Source organism: Streptopelia decaocto (assembly GCF_964273445.1).
Source record: "Streptopelia decaocto genome assembly, chromosome: 3".
In the NCBI taxonomy this organism is placed as follows: Eukaryota; Metazoa; Chordata; class Aves; order Columbiformes; family Columbidae; genus Streptopelia; species Streptopelia decaocto.
The window spans coordinates 58,293,934-58,313,133 of NC_138656.1; the positions used below are offsets into that span (position 1 = coordinate 58,293,934).

Consider the following 19,200-nt stretch of genomic DNA (forward strand, 5'->3'; position numbering starts at 1 on the left):
ATGCACTGGTGAAAGGAATTAAGGGCTTGTCAAGGGCTCGATCAATGGGAAATCTGGAATTCTGTATCTGACTGGCCGACAGTGTCAGCTTCTGCATTAACAATGCAAACTAGTTTTCATTGCTTTGATAGCATGCCTGAAATCTGGTCTGGAGCAATGGACCAAAACAGTTTGGCTACAGCAGGAAACATTTGCTTGCCATTGTGAGCAGCAAAATGTTTTCTCTAGGCCTAAGAAGAACACAGTCCCTGATAACGTAGAGGAGGAATATGTGAAAACACAAAAATGCATTAGCAGAGCTTGGTGTGAACCTCTGAATGTGATGAACTTACTATCTGGATTTGTTATGTTCTCAGGTGGGACCCTCTTCTGATATGTGATCTACAGCCCGCTACTTTGATTCGTATGATGACAATGTTATCACTGCCACATCTCTGGGAACCAGTTACTCATAAGTATAAGGTATGTGAACGTCTGCATGTTACATTAACCATTGCTTGTTGGAACAACGCAGAAACAATACCACGAAGGTGCTAAAAGTCATTGAAATAAATGTTAAGCCACATGTACAATAAATTACACAGAGCTGTTCCAGCAGATGTTTATCTGCTAGGCCTGGTCTGTATACAGAACAGGGAACTGCTTCAGCTGTGCGTACGATCTTGATAATGTATCTATTTACACATATGGGTAGAAACATTCTACCAATGTTTCCTTTGGATGAAGTTATACTGGTACAGTGGTATTGCGTAGATCTAGACTATTATTCTCTCCCTCAAGCAGGAGGGGGTGATAGCAGTAGTATGAAGGGTTCTGTACTTTAACTGTATCACTGCACTTAAAGCAGTACTATTTTTGCATTTAGGAAAGGTCTTTAATTGCTTTTCTTCTTCATTCCATTTTCAATTTCTGGTCAATCTAAATTAGATTAATTTCACACACCAGCGAATCCCTGAAGAAGTGTAAATTAACTCCATTTTACCCAGCTCAGCCAGATGATGGCAGTTATTTCCTTGATGTGTAGCTTTACATCACCCACGATTTTTGGCTAAGATTTCAGTAGGAATGAAATCCATGTATTGAGCCTTTTTTCCTCACCCTGTATGAGGCATCAGGGACTGAGACCCACATCTAGTGAAGGGAGGCTATTTAATTTATGGCCTACCAGGCCAAAAATGTAAGGGCCCTGATAGCTGGCCTGTTTTTATTTTCTACTGTTCTGGCTTGAAATTCTTAACACGCACTCAGGTCCTGTAAAACCATGACCAAACTGGTTTTATGAGTGTGGTTACATCGTTGTTTTATGTTCTGAAGGAATTTGTAGCACACCACGTAACTGTTAGCATGGAGCATCTTAATTTGATTTATGTCCCTGATGCAACACCAGCTGAAGGTGGTGGAATAACTTTTCTTCATGCTGATGGGAGTTGAAGTGCACTGGACACAACACCTGAGACTTTTATTTAAATAATGTTCCCTGCCTGGAATTTTTTTTACTGATTATTCACTTTTTTTAAAAAAAAAAGTATTAAATTGTCACGGACGCACCCCAAAGTTAGTTTAGACAGACAACAGGGTCCAAAACAAACTTTTATTCAGTAAAGAAGGTGCAGCAGATTAACCGGTGCAAAACGGGGTTTTAGCTCTCCAATAGTGACATAAATACAGGTTCGAGTATCAGTAGAGTTAATTATTGAGGTGTAACAAATAATAACAATGGAGATCCACAGTGTGCGTACACGTGGCTCACCAAAACCAACGCCAGAGCCATCCCTGACTCCGGGAAAAGTATACACTTGCCTGAATCTGGCAAGGAATTATTAAAGAAAAGACACGTGCTTATATTTGAGCACAGAATAAGCACCCGCCCAAGTGGTGAGGAATTATTTCATTCACCTACACATGGAGATGAGGCAAAACAGCATCCCAGTCTGGGAGGGCTCTCGGCAGCAGCACTTGACCCGCGCTCCGAGAGGTCCACACAACGGGTGGCAAAACCTCGGCGGGAGGGGTCCCGTTTTTAAAGCCTTGTCAGATCTGACTGTGGGCATTCCAGAAGCTTCTCTGCACCCCCACTCTGGCTGTGGGGTGCCCTGAAGCTTCTAAGCACCCCCACTCTGGCTGTGGGCGCCCAGCGGCTCCTTGGCGCCTCTGTGCCCCCCACTCCTTCTCTCTCTTAACGACCCTGATCAACGGGTTCTGGGGTCAAACAAAAGAATCTGTTACCCCCATTGTAGGAAAGGGCGGAGATGTGTCTGCACCTTCCATATTGAAGGAAGAAGGGGGGGAGGAGAGATGGGGGTGTGCATCTGCCACATAAAGATACAAGCATAAAACAAAATTACAAGGAAATTGATTGCCAAAATACTGTAAAAGAGGACTAAATATTGAAAATGCTTGTCTAGCTTCAAAAGTTATAAAGTGATGAGATGATTGTTTGCTCCAAAAGTATATATCTAAGTTTAATGCGGTGAATTTTTATATATAATTTGGAAGAAAATCTTTGTCAGAAAGATGATTTGCTGCTACATCAGTGATGTAAGAGGGGGAAATCAAGACATAAGTATTAGAAGGAGTGGGGAGAGAAAGATCATGCTTCACTGATCAATTTAGAGTGTTTTGGGAGAGCAGTTTACGACTTGGGTGGCTTGTGTGCTGAATGGTGAAGGGGTTTCCAAATCTGGTTTGACTCTGGGTCAGTTTGAAGAGAAGCTCCTGGAGGTAACATCTCCCACTGAAGTGTGTTGGTCCCGGTTGCACTGGCAGGGCTTCCACCACACCTGTGTAGCCACCCGCAGTAATCCCTGTTGGCCAAATAGCATTAACCCGACCCTTTGCAGAAGCTTTCTATGCATTTGGTCAGGTATCTCCACTATCATCCATATCTAAGCACTTTTTCAGGATGGATGTAAGAGTAGTAATATCTGTTGCTCTTGTTTCTTGTGAGTTGATTGATGTTTAAATGGTCAGAGTTGTTTATTGATACATATTTTTGTAAACAAGTGGTTTTGGGGTGCGTAGGAGCATTGGTCATGGAAAGCTGGTTTGAAAAAGATGAGTTCTGCGTTCTGCAGGGGCAGAGATCTGGAGAGGACCCAGCAGGCCAGGTGGTCTGCTTTCCTGCTGTCACAGGTATTTCGTCATTAAAAGTATGAATGCGTCTTGGTTGACATTTTCACTGTTTTGGTGGAATGCAGCTTTTTGCCGCTGAAGGGGACCTCGCAGAGAGCCAAGGGCGGGTGGTGGGGAGAGGCGGTTGTCTGAGTGGTGACCTCTTGCAGGTCTCTCTGTTCCCTGGGCACAAAGAGCAAGCAACTGTCTTGCTGCTGTGCTTTTAATGAGCTGCAGAGCAAGGGATGCCATGTCTCACATCTTGTGAGTCTTCTTCTGATACGCAGTAATAACCTTCACGATTTGCCATCTATGCAAATCAAAATGAAATTTCCTTTGACCAGTGAATGCAGGAGTCAGAAGGAAGTGAAGGTTTTCATGTTTGTTTTTTCTTTTGGTTATTCTTTTGGTTTTCCTCTCTTGCCAGTTCTCATATAGCATTGCAAACATTTCAGGAAACTAACCTGCAGGAGCACAGCTCATAAAAGATCAGCCTGCTGGAGGATGAGGTTCTGCTTATTACAGAAAAGCTTCTGAGACAGTCACAGCTGAAAAGATTACACACTTCCACAGGAAATTAAATTTGATGTAATACAGTGAATGAATGACAAAATAGAAAGGGCATATATAATGTATTTGTGATTATTAAGTGGTAGAAAAATGAAAACTTGAGATCCAATAAAGTGCATGTAATTTAGATATGGATACAAAATTCCCAACAGTTTTTTAAAAAATTTGGCCCTCCACTTTCCTTTGCCTCTGTTTTTGTTATCTCAATGTTGAAAATCACTGACCTCTTGTAAAATTATGTCAGCTTTTGGGCGTGTTAAATTATAACGCTTTTAAAATAAGTTTCAGAGAAGTATTATGGAGTCCAGTTAGATTGCATTCTTCAGCAGATGGGGCATATGTGACACCAGACTGGGAAAGAGAGGCAAGAGCTTCTTTCTTCGCTTTGTCCTTCTGCCATGTGGACATGCAGTGCTGGCAGAGGGGGATGCTCTCCTTCCCACCTGCCCATGCCCCTTGCTATGCTGCAGAGTGGTGCTTGATGGTAGCTGGAAGTCCCAGCCCCATCCTGGAAGCCGAGCAGAGGCCGGTGTCACAGGGGTAGTCAGGCTGCATAACCACTGGGGACCATCTGGGTTACACACGCGCTTAAGGGATCTGCTGGTACTGAGGTTCTTGCTGCTCACCCAAGGTGATGTGTCCTCTCTTCCTCTCCTCCTTGGGGTCAGCGTAGGCACCACGGTGAGCTGGGATCTCTGCCAACCAGGTGCTTCATGGCAAAACGTGGGTTTTCTTTCAACGGGGACAATAATAACTCACCGCATTTTAATAACTTTACCTATAAGATCTTGTTACCTGCAATTGGAAAGAATAAGCAGAACTCTGGGAGATTTAACTTTATTAACCATCATAAATCCTTTGGCTTTTGACTCTAATCAGTCCCTGGAGTCTTTTTAATGCTCCTGACACTGCACTGGCCTTTCATCACAGCACAATATACGTTTTCCTGTAAATAGAAAACTGATGGTGGGAGCTTTACCTAAACCTGAGGTAATGGACACAGTGGTGGGGACATGGGACTATCAGATGCTCGCTGCTGGCAAAAGGAGGAAAGGGAGCAGGTTCTGCCAGAACGGCTCTTCCCTTGGTGGAGGGAAGGAGATGGGATGCCAGGGCAAAACCCTGCTTTGGAGAGCCCTGCTAGGAGCAGCCCCCAGCCCATGTCCCAGGGCGGTGAGCTGCCGGAGCTGGCCAGTGGCCAGGGGCTGCTGGCCAGGAGGAGGTGGCTTGTGGCACAGGGACCGGGCAGACCTGCTGGGACAGAGACGCCGGGTGAATGGATCTTTTCTGTGCCGGGGACAACGCTAAAAGGAAGGAGTGTTACCAGGTGGTCGAGGGGCAGGCACCTAAGCAACAAACACTGCCTTCATAAAATGACTGCCTGGGTTATTGCCTTGCTGTCCAGCCTGTGCACAAAACCCTCTGGAAAGTGAGAGGGGAATTCCCTGGTCGGTAGTCTGTCTGTTTCTCTGCTGTCCAGGAATTCATGGGATGGCGAAGGCATCCCAAGAATCTGCCCCTGTGTGCGGGAAACTAAATTCCCTCTTGCATTTTCCATATACACAAGTCAGCAAGTTTCCTTCAGCAAATGCTTTGATTTTAAGCTTAATACTATGCAAATATTTAACTTTGGACGAAAAAGCCTCAAGCTGGCTTGAGACCATGGACTGGCTTCCAGCTGTTTCTGCAGGTACAGATCCAATGTTTATGTACACGAACGGTTGTTTGTTTATTTATTTATTTATTATGGTAATAATTTTATAATGAATGTGGGTATTTGTGTACCCTGTTTTTGCTTTGAATGTAAAAATCTATGTATTTTCAGTGTATGCACAGCCATTTTCAGAAGCTTTGGCAAAAAGCTGAGATCAGCTGAAGATAATCACTACAGGCTGAATATTTAGATGACACAGAGTTGTACTGACTAATTTTTTCTCTAACTGAAGCACCCAAAGCTATGCTCACCATTGAAAGCCCACCAGCCTAGATTATGAAAGAAAGATATGGAAAGATCTTGTACCTGCTGCAGGAACTTCATACTGTTAATTGGTTGTGCACACAAATGAGTGCAAAAGAATATTCAGAAAGAGTATCAAAAGCATTAGCAATAACTATGTTAACTAAGTTTCATAAAATCTGCTTAAATGCTGTCTTGATGTAAGTAATACTTTGCTGCATCCACGCATATTTCATATATGTATACTTTCTCCAGCTCTCGTTTCAGCTGCTGCGTGCCTGCAAACAGCCTCTTTTAATAAGGGAAAGTCCATGGTCTTGTGGACCTTCTATAATATGCTCAGTGTGTGAGCTATTGACTTCATGAGGACAAGAATAGCTATGTCAAATGTGTTTCATTTGCATGTGGTGAGATAGAAAAAGCGAAATCTGTGTGAAGATGAGCAGACGAGAAAGACACCGAATGCCTTAAATACTAAGAGAGCTAATGCTATGCAGTGCTTTTGCTTCTGTTACAGGAAGTGTAAGAACAGTATGCTTCCTGGCGTACATCGCCATCTAAACTGTGAAGGTTTCAGTTCCATGGCAACACGAAGAGCCCAATGGTGCTTAAGGTGTATGTATTAATGCATTCAGAGTGAGGTCTTGGGAGCGAGCAGGGGGAAAAATAAAACATGCGGAATGTTTCCTGTTTGTGGACTGATATATAAAGTAAAGCCTTTGTTCTTAGAAAATCATAACTGACATGTATACAACTGCACTCCCTATTTCTCTCTGATTCTCCTGTAAATGTGTTTTTCTCAGGCAAAAAGCAAATGAAGAGGCTGTTTTGTTGGTGTGTTTTGTTTGATTTTTTTTTTTTTTAAGACTGTAAGTGCAGCAGCACTTGAATGTTGCAAGAAAATGCTATTAATTCCTGAGACTGTTGTATATCCCTGGAGAAAAAACTCGGGGCGGGGGGGGGGAGAGGGGGCAGTATTTTTTTCCACGATGTACTGCTTTACAGAGCAGAGTGAAGCAGAGATTTTTTTTTTTTTTACTATTATTATTATTTTCCTTGATCTTTTTGATGTGCTCTCTTTCTGCCTTTCTCCACAACCACCTCCAGTTTCCCTCACCTCCCCTGACTGAGGAGCAGGAAACAAGACTGAGCTCTGTTTCCTGACATCCAAAGAAATATTGAAGTACGAGGAAACGGTGTATTTTGTTTTGCCAGCGGACTTGGATTTGCAGACCCGCTCTAGGAAGGCACCTGCTCCCAGGCAGGGTCAGGAGTCACCCTCCGGAGCAATTGGGCAATCGGCCAGGGAATAACCAATCGTTACGTCAATTTCGTTTGATCTGCTCGGTTGGCTGCGTGAATGTAGAATGGGGGACGGTGGCAAACGTATTCTGCTCATGGTGAAGAAATACCAAAGGCTGGTCCTGCCAGCTGTGCTGACGGCCAGCGGGTAGACAAATTGCAGACTTCCAAGGTTTAAAGTCAGGCTAGGCAGTGAGGAAACCTCCAGATGTTGGTATTTCTAAGGCTAACAGCAGTGCTAATCTGGCATGGTAAAGCTGACAGAAACTGGCAAGTTAAACTGGATTTACAGCTGCTTTGCATTGCTAAAACAGGAAAAGCAGCCAGAACGTATCAGTGGATCTGGCTTATAGATTTTAGTGAGGTTTCTCTGTGTAGCTGGGGAGAGAATACAGCTCTGCAGTTGGAAGTTGGTCAACCACTCTCTTCTTGCTATGCTAGGAGGAATAAAATCAGTCTCTTATCTGTATCCTTTCTTTTTTCTTTTCCAACTAGCAACAGGAATATGTTTTTTCTTAAAAACAAGGCTTGCTTTCATTGAAATGGGAAGCCTGCCTTTGAGATTCTACTTGGGGGAAATTTGTCCCTCTTCAGGAGACTGGCGCAACATGGGTAAATCTTTTCTAAGGGAATAAATAGAACTGAAGTGATTAAGTGACCGTGTCTTGGCATTCTACAAAGAGGTGGATTTCAACCTCGAGGCAGCAGAACTGCAAAGTAAGAAGGTGTCATTTTTAAACAGCCACTTTCTGAGGGAAAGAAGCACTGGGAAGTCTGAGCCACTTGCTAGTGCTGCATTTCACACTCTCCCAAATTTGCTGTTGTGGTTTCTAGTTTCTGCACAGACCCCCAAAACAAACAAAAAAATAAGTAGCTCATTTAATGCTAGCATATGCTTCCCAAATTATGTGGCGCCTTTGTTTTTCCAGTTTTGGACAAAGGGTCTGTGCATATAACCCTGAATGAAGAGGAGGAATTACTCCAGCCCACAGTTAGTAAGGGAGGTGAAGGATTGCTTTGTAGATGTCCCAACCCAGCATAACCCTCTGAACAGGCTGGCTGCTGTTTGCAAGCACCTTCCCAGGGGAGCACCTCATTCAGCTTGGCAGGAAGGATGAAGAGAAAGCACCAAGAGGAACATCAAAGAAGGAAGAGAAGGAGGGGAGAAATCAAGGACAGGAAGAGTGAGGAAACAGCAAAGGCAGAAGGTTGAACAGAGAAACAACAGGGGGGTGGGAAGAGCACAACACAGGAAAGATATGATACTCTGGTGCCTATAAGGGAAAAGTTGTTTTATAGATGTAATGTAGACCAAACAAAAGAGAAAAACAAAACAAAGAGGGCAAGAAAATTATAATACATGAAGTGGGGTAGGATATCTAAGTGATGAGGGAGGAGAATTCAGATTGACATGACCAGAAAAAATGCAGAAACATACAAATAAATGTCATATACTGGTCCAGCCAACTTTAAATAGTAGCTGCTAAATTTGTAGCATCAAGATCTTGTGACATATTCCATGTGGAGGTTTTGGAAGCTGGCAGGAAGCAGTGAGGCCACATCGGGAGGTACCAGAGTGGGTAGCTGGAGGCAGATCGATTCTGTGCACCTTGGCTGGAAGCCTCGAGACAGTATGAACATCCCCAAGGAAAAGTGCCCATCTTGCAATTGAAGACTGGCAGTTAGAAAAACGTGTCTGGTTCTCTCTGAAGGTATCTGAAGAAAGGCTGTTGCCACACAGGTAGGGATAAGGGCTTCCTCTAGATCCCTCTTTTTCCACTTGTTCAGGCTATCTAGGCTACCAGAAATTAGCAGCTCAATGGAAGTTTTAGTTCTGGCTGTGAACGGAAGCTTTTGAATGAATTCTGCATCAAGTAACAAATGTCTTCTTTCCTCCTCCTCTCCACCTACCTTGTTCCTAAACATTAGCATTTCATGTCACTTAAGCTGAGTTCAGTGTCAGACTCACCAGATCCTGCTGAAAAACACACCCCTCTTTTGTGGCAAGATGAAGAAGATGAGAGGCTTCTGGTGTTTTTCTTCCTCAATCTCTGCTCTGCTGGGAGAAGCAGCTAAGGCTGCGTGAAGCTGTCTCCTTCCCACTCTCCTGAACTTTGCTCCTAAAAATGCTTCTCCCTGAGCGGCTTTGCTGCTCCTCTGAAGGAGGCATGGCTTGGCCCACTTAGTGCCATCATTTGCAAGAGGATGTTTTCTCAGATTGCGGTGACTTTTGTAGTAGGAGGCTGAAGAAGATTGCTGTGGAGGAAAGTCATGGGCACTGCTAGCTGTGCCATTTGAAAATCGTTGCTTGAGCATGAAAGAGAAGAAAAGGATCAGGAATTATGAGATTGAACCCTGCCTGAAGCCCCAAACCTCCAAATAATTTCTGCCATTTCTGCTTCCTGTTTTCTCAATGCTTGGTCTGTCCTTGCATTATATTTTTAAACTTTCCTCCCAAACCGCAAAGGTGAGAAATTCCCTTTCTCTGAAATAGGTGGTTTTGTGGGCAGTGGTGCCAGTATGTGTTCTCCCATGGCCCATTTATCCCTGTAGGACTTCTCACCCGCCTCCTTCATGTGGCTGGCAGCAGGCGGAACGCTGCCAGCTGCCTGCTCGGGCTGGGGCTGCCAGCACCCAAGGGCTGAGCTCAGGGCATCGGTCTGGCTTTCCTCCTCAGAGCCAGCCACCGATTCTCTCAAGACTTGTGAGAATGTAATTATTGAAATATACTGAAATTTGTTGTCTAGGAGAGAAAAGATATGGATGTCTGCAGTGGTGCAGAAATGTGCGTTTGCATAGTGAGTTTGTTGTACAAGAAGGGGAATGTTTCTCACTGAGCAGTTATATCTGAAATACTCTACAGTATGCGGTAGTATTTATAATAAAGGTGGATACTTTTATGGTAAAAGCATGGGGACCTGAGCTTGCCTGGAGACCTTAATAATTTTTCCTACTATAGAGAAAGCAAGTGGTGAAGAGGCACAAGAGGGAAATGTTGGAGAAAACAGGCTTTTTGACAGTGAGCACAGTCTCAAGGCCTTGGTTGAGTTAGCAGGGATGTTCTACAGTGCACCGTGGTTATGCCGAGATGTGCTGATACTTGATGGTTTTGATCAGTGCTGAAAAGCAGAAGCAAAAAATGGAATAATGTGGCTTTGGGGTGCTGTAACACAACACTGAGTTGCCTGAAATCAAAACCAGTTTGAGGTGGAAATACGACAGCTGATGTTTGTGGAACCCCAAATCTCACTACCAGTAGATGGATTTACTTCTGAGATGTTAGAGAAAGCTCACTCTTTCCACAGATGCTGTGTGAGCAGGGCAGCCATTTCTGCACGACAGGAGGAGTTTTTTCCCCTTCCCTCACCTGGTGTCCAGTCCAGCAATTAGGAATCAGATTTAACCCTCAGTGTTTGTTTCAGACCCTGTGAGTCTTCAATTCTTTTCCAGCAGCAAAACAATTATTTTTGATAGACACAATAGCTGTTTGTTAATTTGTTTATAATCAGTTTTCCAAGAGGTTGCTTTGATGTGGGAGGAACTGAATTCTTTGGGTGCAAATGCTGGCTGCTGACTCTGTTCTTAGTCATTAAGAGATGTTTTTCACATTAAAGTGCCTTTACTTTTAAGGGAAAATGTCAAGCATCTTCTGATACCAGACATACGAAATGTGTGGTTGCCTAAACAGAAGCTATTCACTGAGCTGCAGCACATGAGGGCAGGAAGGTCCAAGGCCAGCCCAAACCTTCGCCGGCCTCTCGAGGAGATGCTGAGCAGTCCCGTCCTTTCTGGCTGCTCCACAGCTGCAGCCACCCTCACCAGCCCCTGGGACCTGAGACCCCACGGATGCTACTGACCTACATCCCTGGCAATATGCCTTCATGTGAAAAGATGTCACTGTCCTTTTCCAAGAAGAGTGTGTCTTTTTTTTCAGTTGCTACCTTTTTGTATTTTCAACCTGCAACTCTTTAAAGGCTCCCTGCCTCTGCAGTTCTTGCCTTTGTGTAGGTTATTTTTGGAAACTGAGGAACCAGGAGGAGGGCTGAAATTTAGAGGAGTTAACTGCAGTAGAAGTGGAAAGCTCTTTCCCTTGGTGTGCCCTTTCTTCCTTCATCTTTCTTCTGGTGACCTCCGTGGTCCGACCCCCATTGCATTGCTTGTTTCAGGGCAAGCTGAGGCCGATGCCTTTGTGTCCCGCGAGTGACTGCTTCCTGTGCAGAGACGTGCCGCTTCACAAGCGGCCATCGCTTCTCTTCTGCTTTTCTGGGTCAGCCACTTGGCCAAAAAGTGGTAGGTGGTCAAGCAGAGTTCCCAGAGCTGTGAAGCACTTGGGAGGTTATCTGCCTTAGGGTAAATTGTATGCAGAGTGGAATGCGTTTTCTTCCTTATTTCCTCTGTGAGGCAGCCCTCAGGGGTTGGCTTTTTCTGGAAATGCTGGTGTACTTTTACTTCAGAAGTGTTGCATGCTTAATGCCAAGCTTTGCAAGAAAAAACCCAAATTCTTTTGTAAGACTGGGGAACAGCAACCGAAGGCTGACCTGGCAGGGAGACCCGGAGCTTACCTTTTGACTCTGGGGCATGGGGCTGGTGGTGGCGAGTCTGGACCCCCAAAAGGTCTGAGCTCTTCTACATGGGGGTGAACACTTCATATTTTCCATTTTGAATGCAAACATGTAAGAAGAAATTTTCTGTGAAGGAGCAACCAAGGACTTTCATTTTTCTGTGTAGGTTTTGTAATATCACTAGTGCATAGAAAGACATTGACCACACGGTAGGTCAGGCTGCCCTTTTGATAGCTGAGACAGTATTCGGATAATTGAGATGCCTGTGATCGCCTCTGAAAATTTGCTGATGTTTATACTGCTGTCAGGTATTGAAGTCACACCATATTATTTATTGTAGGATCTTGTGATGGATTTTAAAACAGATCGATATCGCAGCACAAAGTGGGAATTTTCCTAATTTTTTCTGTGGTTATGAGAATGCCTAAACAGCAGTATAGTGCAGTAAATGTTAAACATTAAAAACTGGTTTTGTGTGTACTGATAAGTCTAGGTTGGTAAGGGAGGAAGTAGCTTGAGTTTGGTTGGTAAAGCTGATAGGAGTATGGTGGAAATCAAAGCAGAACATGATTGTAGACTCAAAGCAGTAACATGCTGTCTTTGAAGGATGGGTTTGGGTCAGTGACATACCAAGAAGTTATAATAAGGAGGACTTTAACCTTAAACTGGAAAAAAAAAAGAGGCAGATTATTCTGTACAAGGCGCTTCACAACCGATGCAAGAAGTCAGCTAAATGTAGAGAGAACGCAATCAACAGAACACGAAGTACTCTCTTAAAATACATAGGAATGGAAGGGTTTTTACTACTCTGCTATGCCAGAGATCAATTAAGCTGCACAGAATGGCTATGAAAAATGTTCGCTGTAGGGAAATCACCGTTTTCCGTAGATCCAAGGGAGGAGTGCTGGCACGCTGCCGGCAGCGATTTATTTTCACCCAGCCGCAGCGCTTGTGGCTGGCACTCAATGAAACCTTCCAGGGTAAATTATTTATTTAATTAAGAACAGCCACAGTTGCACCAAGAGACTGGCAGCACAGCAGCAGGAAGTCTGATAGAGGTTAAGCCTAACCTCTTACAGATAGGCTGCTTATGTATACTATAAATAAGTAAAATCGTAAATAAGTGTGTGTTGGCATTTTTGTTTAAGCTTATTAACAACAGTTCATAATGTTGAATGTGGTGTATGTACTGTCGTGCACTGTAGTCCTCTAATTTCACAATTAACTAACGCAGAGACTTGTGCAACAAGCTGACATCAGATTGTTGTTAACTGAACTTTTGAACTTTTCATAAGAAAAGGAGACGTCAGTAAGAGAAAAGCCAAATGTATGAGTGTGCAAGCATGAGCAACCCAAAACCTTTCATTTCAGTAGGCATTCCCATAAGAGCAAAGAAAGAAATCCCCCTCTTCTTACCCTAAATAGGCACGGTAATGCTTTCTTCTTAGTTTAACATATGCCAGAGATACCAGTTCTAGCTGGTGGTTTGAGGGAGTCTCGGGAAGAGAAGAATTTGAAAATAAGAAGATAAACTGTCACTTGAGGAGAAATCCTTTGAGAGTCTCTACAAGATTACATATTGTTATCTGTGTTGCCTTTTTTTTAAAAAAAAAAAAAAAGGTGATTTGGTAATTGTAATTTGGTAATCAATAAATTTGACTTTTGAAGAATTCATTCTGAGTTTGATCCTTGCTTTCTTTCTCTGATTGTTAAGTAACAAGAAAAAATCTTGCAAGAGGAAAAAAAGGACCTCTTTAAAGGAAACCACTCATGGATTTAAACTTCGTAGTTTGGCATGAAGGAGAAAAATGAACAAACATTTTAAAAAATATCAGAAATGGACAGTTTGGAAACATCCAACATACTTGGTTTTGGATGGGCCTAATAAGCAAATCACCACAGGGGTGAATTCACCTCCCAGGGGCAAGTTCCCCATTTTGGCAGGCACGGGGGGCGGCAGGGGCGGGTGGGCAGGCTCCCAGCTGCGGGGCCGGGGCTCCCTCCTTCGCATGGAGTGGTTTGGACCTTCCCCTCGCCTCCCCCTGCGCCTCCTCCACGGTCCTGCTGTCCCCGACAGGTCCGTGCTGAAGCTGTCGGCAGAGAGGTCTGACATACCCCTTGACTCCGAGAGGCTGGCTTTTCTCTCCAGTGCTGCTGAAACTGGGAGCGAGCGGGTGGCTGGGGTTGAGGAAGGGTTTCCCACCGTCCTGGCTGTGGTTTCGCGTCCTGGAGGGGCTGCTCCTGCTCCCCATCCTCCACGGCCGCCTGCCTGAGCCCACGCTGGCTGGTTTGGGCAGCTGGAAAGGCAGCAAGCTGTTGGGTGGCCAGGGCTTTCTGATAGTTAGCACCTTGGATTGACCCCCCCATGGGCACAGGCAAACTCTAGAGGTGGCAACCCAAACAACAAACTGAGTACAGTGACATGAAGAAACCTCAGATCCTCTTGCTGCAGCTGCAGAAGAGGCTATTGTTATTAAATGCTAGTTTCTCACTAGCAAAATCTGGTGCCAGGTTCTCGGGCAGCAGCTTTCCTTAGTTTCATTGTTTGATTTGCTTTAGAACTTTGGCGTAAATCCTGTAATTTACTCTTAACTATGCTACCAAGTGTAACCAGTTTGGACTATATAATAGGTAATGATAATTTTAAATTTAGCTTTGAATGTACTTAATTCAAAAAATAAAAATGTTTATTTTCACATTATATATCTGAAATAAGAACAACTCCAACCACCACTGTCCATTGTTACTTGTCTTAGATTTCTTCAGGGGTGTTTGCATGCAAAGGCAAGTATCAGATTCCTACTTCCAGATACAGAAAAATCATTATGTAGTCTCAGAAACGTCTACTTCTATAACATTTTAATTTCACTTTTCAATTACAATCAATATTGCCTGTTTTGCCAATGCTAACATTGGGAGGAAAGCCCAAAGAGATTGATGTGCAGACAGAATGAGAATAACATGACTATTTTTATGTTTCTGACATCAGTGTCCTGGTTTATCTACTGTTGTATGACACAGTGACTAAATGCTCCATACTATTCCATCCTCAGTGAGCCAAATGTCTTTTCCAATATTGCCCCTTGTTTCAAAAGTCGTAGAAACTTTAAATAAATAGTTTGCTAATTTGCGGTGTTCTCTTACTCTCTGGAAATCTAATAGTCTATTTACTTTTCATAAACAATATCCCTGCATGACATTAATGTATATTTCTAATTGGATACTCATGGGGCAGTGAGAGCTAACTAATGAGCTTCCCACTTCAAATACGGATTTTTGAAACCATCATGAAGCTTTGTCACAACAGGATATCTCTGCACTCTTTTGTAATTAGATGGGTACATTCATTTGCCGTCATGATTCCTGTCCTGTCCTTTACCTGTTTTCATTATTTTTTGCTCTATATTGAAAAGCAAAACATTTTTACTACTGGGGAAAGTAAAAGCTCCTCCTACCAGATCCTCATTTTCCCATATCTCCTTTTACCCCATAGATCCCACCTTCACTGCCCATCTGTCACATTCCAAGAGTTTGCTGGGTCCCTTTATGTTCCAAGTAAACAGCCTTTTCAAAAGTCTGTTGTCTTCCAGCAGTAGTTGCACAAACTGGCCTTGTGCTGTATCTCCTGTATGAGAACTGACAGAACCGACAGCTGGTTGCAAAAAAAAAAAAAGAAAAGAAAAGTGAACTATACAAAAAATTTCACTTTCCAAATGGAGTAAAATGCCTGTTTTATATGAACAAAGGGTTTTGACTATTCCTTGTTCAAACAACCCTTTGGTCTTTTAGTGATGTAGGGATTCAGATTGCACCCCCTTAATGAGTATTGACAGAGTCTGCGGTGTCCTTTTCCTGTGGATGTATGTGTAAGTAACATTAGCTGTAATGCTGTAATAAGGTACTAGAGAAATGGAGCACCAGGACCCTTCCAAAATGCCTGGCTGCTGTGATTAACCTGTTCTGTCTCAACAGGCAAATGGCATGTGGGAAGTGAACTTTCCAAGCACAGCTGGATGTTGCAGGAGCAGCCTGGTGCTTCCCAATCATATGAGTGGTTTTTGCTTTACAGCTGTTGTTCACACACAGGAATAAGAGAGTGTATGCTAGAGCTTTCTTCTTCCCAATCAAGGTGTAAAAAGACTTTTTGAGAATTATGAGCACAGCCCTAAAGTTAGTCAATCTCAGAGTATTTTTGTTGAGCTTCAGAACATTTCTATGTTTACTTTATTTAATGGTTGTGGACATCTCTACGGCTTTAACTAAATGCATGGAGACAGACAGCTCTGTCCAGCCTCTGCTTTGTGCAGATGGGCAAGGAGAAAGAGAACAGAGCCATAACCCTGCATTCCTCACAGCCTCCCCACCTCTTGCACCTTTTGAGGGGCCAGTGGCTGCTGGTGTGACTTGGAGCAGACGCACCCGCTAGTGGGGTTGAAAAGAGCTGCCCTGGCAGCCTGTGCTCCGACGGGCACCTCGTGCTTCTCCCCTGGTGCCGGGGACACCGCATTCCACGGTGTCTTCTGGGGCAGCTCTTCCTGGGTGGGGGCTTCCCTCCAGCTAGGGGGATCTCCTAGCTGGATTCAGGATTCAGGCACCATTTTATTTGCCACACCTGGGACAGTAGAGGTGGTGTCCAGGTTATGTGTTCGTATCCCTGCCTCGCAGCTTTTACAGCTTTGAAGCTGCAGCAGTGCTACAGGCACATCCCTGCCACAGTCATGCAACGGTGTGGTGATGGAGCCATGTACCTTGGTCATACCTGATGCGAGGGGGTGGAGGGAATGGGGAGGGGATCAAGTCCCTTCCACAGGTGTTGATGTGGACGAAGAGCCACGCTCTCTCCGCCTGCTCAGGCTTGTGCCGTGGCAAAAGAGAGGTCCTGGGCTGTGAGTTGTGAAACTGTCTGATCCATCACTGACTAATGTTCCACGAATTTCAGAATGTGTGGCAAAACATAGTATATGGCTTATAAACCGTTTAAAGTCTCCTGAGGAAGATGGGGATTGTAATACCTGCTTCTGAACAGGTGAGGGGCTTCGTGCGTTTCACGTGAAACATTGCAGGTTGTATTTTCCCATAGAATTTGCAAACTTGCTAAAATTTGTATTTAGGTACTTCACAGGTTCTTGGTGATGAGGTATTTTACATGTTTACACCTCTCCTATTCTTCATGACACTTGTGTTATTGTAAGGACTCCTACAATTGATGGCACTAGGGGATTTGAATGTTTTGACTCCTACACCTTCTGTAGGAAGGGAGTTGTTTTATTCCACGATGTTGCATTGAGTGGCCACCAGTGAAAGTCCTGGGAATGACAGGAGGAGAAAAGAGAGACCAGTACTAGGTGTCTGCAGAAAATTGGTTATGATAATCAGCTAGAGGGCACTAATGAATATCTCTTCTTAGGGCTGTTAAATTAGGCCATGTGGGCTGCCAGCATCTGTACGCATGAGAGAAACATGAGGGCTTTGCAAAACAGTTGTACTAAAAATAATTTTTCGTGTTATTTTTAATAATGTTATCACAGATGTAGAAAGTGAGGTAGAAGTTTGTAGCCTGGGACATTGCTTTCTCCTGCTTTACAGGGTAAACACCAGTGTTTGTTTGGCTAGGTAATGTTTTCCAAAAGTATGTCAATGAAGTGGGCATCAGAGGCACAAAATACTTTGCTGTATTTAGATTTTAAATATGCAATAGAAAGTCATTAACTTTTAGACTCATAAGCACCAAAATATCTTCTCAAAAGGGGGCTTGGATGTTAAAATCAGTTAATTTAAAAAAATAAGATTTTCATATTGACAGAAATGCGGAGTCAGTGTTTCACTATCAGCAGTGATGATAGGCTCAGTTATATCCTAGTAAGTTTGATTACTGTGAGGGCATGAGAAGGATCCTGCAGCTGTTTCAGGGGGCGAGAGTGTTGTGGGATTACTAGTTGATTGGTTAATTTAAGGTATTATTTTAATAATTATTGATGCGGAAAAAAAAATCCAGTTGCACAGAATCATAGAGTAGCGTAGGATAGATGGGATCCCTGGGGTCATCTTTCTAGCCCATGCTCAAAGCAGGTACATGGTACATGGTTTTGTATGTCATCAGTCACTTACCTCTACATGGTTTTTATTTGTGGATGAAAGATTAACTATTCAGGTCTTTTTGTTTTTCTTTTTTTGAGTAATAGAGAGGCAAATGCCAAAGAGGAGTAAAAATTAAGCCAAAAGTATTTTACAATGAAGTTGATGCAGACAGCGTTGAAGCATCACCAAAAAATCCCACCCGACTTCACATGTATAGAAACTTCTATTTATAACAAGCATTGCTTTTGGGTAGCACAAGGGACTTAATTTGTGAATTAATTTTAAATTGTTATTTTCATTGTTGGCTGATATACAGAAGGAATTGGTAAATAGTAGGAGCAAAGGCTATACGACATTTTATAGCCAGTGGTTCTGTTTACACTTAATCCCTATAATGCAGTGTTAAAATTTACAAAACAGCTTGTAATTGCAGTAGTTTATTTAAACCAGCTATTTGTGGTTATGTCTGCTGAGGAAACTTAAACTCCAATGTTCCCCAGCCATCTAATAGCAGCAAATTGACTGTGGGTCTCTTGTAAGAATATCTAAATGTAGGCTGTTGAATAATCCCTTTGGGGGCCCTGTAACTATTTTTGTGCCTGGATATGCGTCATCAGTGGGTATTTTCTCTGGTGACTAGCTTACATCAGTAGGTCTCCTACCATACACTCTATCACTGAGTGACTTATGATTGATGGGAGTCACGGCTGCTGTTTAGCTTTTATCTGTGACCTCAAATAATGGACAACAGGAATTTCCAGGCTGTTAAATTCCTTGAATGACTGAAGACACGGGATGGCTCTGCTGATAAACGCAGGTAGTACCCAGATGCTGGGTGTTCACCAGGGGCCGAGGCGGGGAGGAAGGAGAGGGGGGTTCCTCGGCTGCAAGGCGGTGAATCCCGCTCCGATGCGTAGCCGAAAGGTGGGCTGCCCCGGACGCCGGGGAGTGGCCATGCCGGAGGACCTGCTGAGTGACGGGCCGTGATGCTCCGAGTCTCCTGAGCTTTCCAGCCATACGTGTCTGCCGGTGGCAGCGGCGTTTCAATGTGTTTAACTGGTTGATCTTCAGGGCACTTCCTCGGTCTGTTTTATCCCAGGGAGACGCACAGTTTGCAGCTCTGTGAAGGGAAGCGCTGTGGAATTTCAGCTGCAGCCTGGTTGTTTTCTTAACCCTTTTTGTTACTGCCTGTGAACAGCAATTGCATTTATTGGAGTGCTTTACGCAGGTGCTACCTGGGCTAAATCTGAAGGTGCAGTAGGCTGTGTGGTATTAAGGTTGAGTTACACCTGCCACAGTGACCCACTGAGCATGTGATCGTTGTTCATTTCCTGGTGTTTAGCACCACATATCATCATAATAAGGACTGCAGATCCTGAGTTATCCCCTCTTTCTCCTTCCACTCTACCTTTCTGTCAGAAGCTGACATGCAAAATGAGGCTGCAAGACAGCTACGAGATTTTTGTAGAGTGTTTACTTGTGATGAATTTCACAGCTTGAGTCAGCCCTGTGCTGAGGCACTTTGTCATTTCTTCTTCTTCCCTCGCCCTGTTCTTCCCACCTCTCCTGGGCTCAGTCCCTCTGATACAGCTGTGACAGGAAACAGGGGATCAGTTCTCA

General features: G+C 43.8%; 1 protein-coding gene across 2 annotated transcripts in view; it reads left to right on the forward strand.

The window, feature by feature from the left end:
- Positions 1–425: 425 nt before the first annotated feature.
- Positions 426–19,200, forward strand: part of HIVEP2 (HIVEP zinc finger 2) — a 105,501-nt gene continuing 86,726 nt past the window's right edge. For both annotated transcript variants that reach the window (XM_082048930.1, XM_082048928.1), the window contains exon 1: positions 426–462. The gene's annotated coding sequence lies outside the window, so the exon portion shown is untranslated. The remainder of the gene's footprint in view (positions 463–19,200) is intronic.